The following is a 2500-nucleotide window of genomic DNA, read 5'->3' as shown; positions in this document are numbered from 1 at the left end:
GATTAATGATCTGACTTGTTATAACATCACTAGAGGTAATGACACATCACTAGAGGTAATGACACATCACTAGAGGTAATGACACATCACTAGAGGTAATGATGCCCTAGACACATCACTAGGGTTAATGACACATCACTAGAGGTAATGACACATCACTAGTGGTAATGACACATCACTAGAGGTAATGACACATCACTAGAGGTAATGACACATCACTAGGGGTAATGATGCCCTAGACACATCACTAGAGGTAATGACACATCACTAGAGGTAATGACACATCACTAGTGGTAATGACACATCACTAGAGGTAATGACACATCACTAGAGGTAATGACACATCACTAGAGGTAATGATGCCCTAGACACATCACTAGAGGTAATGACACATCACCAGAGGTAATGACACATCACTAGTGGTAATGACACATCACTAGAGGTAATGACACATCACTAGAGGTAATGATGCCCTAGACACATCACCAGAGGTAATGACACATCACTAGAGGTAATGACACATCACTAGAGGTAATGATGCCCTAGACACATCACTAGAGGTAATAACATATCACTAGAGGTAATGACACATCACTAGAGGTAATGACACATCACTAGAAGTAATGATGTCCTAGACACATCACTAGAGGTAATGACACATCACTAGAGGTAATGATGCCCTAGACACATCACTAGAGGTAATGACACATCACTAGAGGTAATGACACACCACTAGAGGTAATGATACATCACTAGAGGTAATGACACATCACTAGAGGTAATGATGCCCTAGACACATCACTAGAGGTAATGACACATCACTAGTGGAAGAACTGGTATGGGTTAATCATGGGTTACTGTTTGTCATGTGTGCGTGTGCCAAGGCTGTGTCACGTGAAGGAGGATGGCAAATATTGTCTGTACAGGTCACTGGAGCTACTCTGTACACCCTTACTGCAATCTCTCTCCCCCTCTCTCTCCCTCCATCTCTTTCTCTCCCCCTCTCCCTCCCTCTATTTGTCTCTCTCCTTCTATCTCTCCCTTCCCTCTATCTACATGAATAAGACCCTCAAAACTGAGAGGTCATGCTATGGTTTCTGGCTGACTTACATCCTGCTATCTGCCACGCTCAGTGGAATAACTCCTGGTGAATCACCCTGCTATCTGCCACGCTCAGTGGAATAACTCCTGGTGAATCACTCTGCTATCTGCCACACTCAGTAGAATAACTCCTGGTGAATCACTCTGCTATCTGCCAAGCTCAGTAGAATAACTCCTGGTGAATCACCCTGCTATCTGCCAAGCTCAGTGGAATAACTCCTGGTAAATCACCCTGCTATCTGCCAAGCTCAGTGGAATAACTCCTGGTAAATCACCCTGCTATCTGCCACGCTCAGTAGAATAACTCCTGGTGAATCACATGTTGAAGATATATCACACACCGTAACACACACACAATGGAGCTGACCAGACACACACACTCAAACACACCAACAGCCCAGAAAAACATGACAACAACCTTTACACACACACACACACACACACACACACACACACACACACACACACACACACACACACACACACACACACACACACACACACACACACTGCTGGGGGCCTAAACTTGGATGCTGTAATCCTCAGGGGGCAAACAGAGGGGAACGAGTTTGATCCACAAACACCTCAAACCACACTGAGAGGAGAGAAGCTTTGAGACTTTCCAGACATTGGAGGACGTTAGAGAGAGAGAGAGAGAGGGAGAGAGAGAGAAAGAGAGAGAAAGAGAGAGAGAGAGGGAATGAAACAGGCTGCCAGAGAGAGAGAGAGAGACAGAGAGACAGAGAGAGAGAGAGAGAGAGAGAGAGAGAGAGAGAGAGAGAGAGAGAGAGAGCAGCGGAAGCTTCTTTGACTGTTATTATTTCCACACTGGAGGGTCAGGAGGAGAAAAGGGGGGAGGGGGAAGGGGCGGGGGGGGGGGGGGGGGGGGGTCTGAGGGGCACTATGCAGGGGGCCTGTGGTTTCCTGTTGGGGGAGAAAGAGAGAGAGAGAGGAAAATTAAACTGTAGTCTTAACCAAAGTATGACAAAACTTTAGGGAACCACAGACAGACAGACAGACAGACAGACAGACAGACAGACAGACAGACAGACAGACAGACAGACAGACAGACAGACAGACAGACAGACAGACAGACAGACAGACAGACAGACAGACAGACAGACAGACAGACAGACAGACAGACAGACAGACAGACAGAAAGAGAAAAGAAGAAACAGAGAAGAGAGAAGAGAGAGAGAATAGATATATTCTTTTAAACCTCAGACATAGAGAGACAGTCAGTCAGTCAGAGGGAAAGAGAAACAGAGAAGAGAGAAGAGAGAGTAGATGTGTTTTTCTAAACCTCAGTCTATACAAAAGAGAAGTGTGGTGGCTGAAGTAACAAGATCTGCCCAGTCTGTAATATCTGGGCTGTAATTCCTCCTGACAGCAGGACGTA

This window comes from Salvelinus alpinus, chromosome 6 (assembly GCF_045679555.1).
Source record: "Salvelinus alpinus chromosome 6, SLU_Salpinus.1, whole genome shotgun sequence".
NCBI classification, from domain to species: Eukaryota; Metazoa; Chordata; class Actinopteri; order Salmoniformes; family Salmonidae; genus Salvelinus; species Salvelinus alpinus.
The sequence above is the reverse complement of the archived record's forward strand: the minus strand, read 5'-3'. Positions refer to the sequence as shown.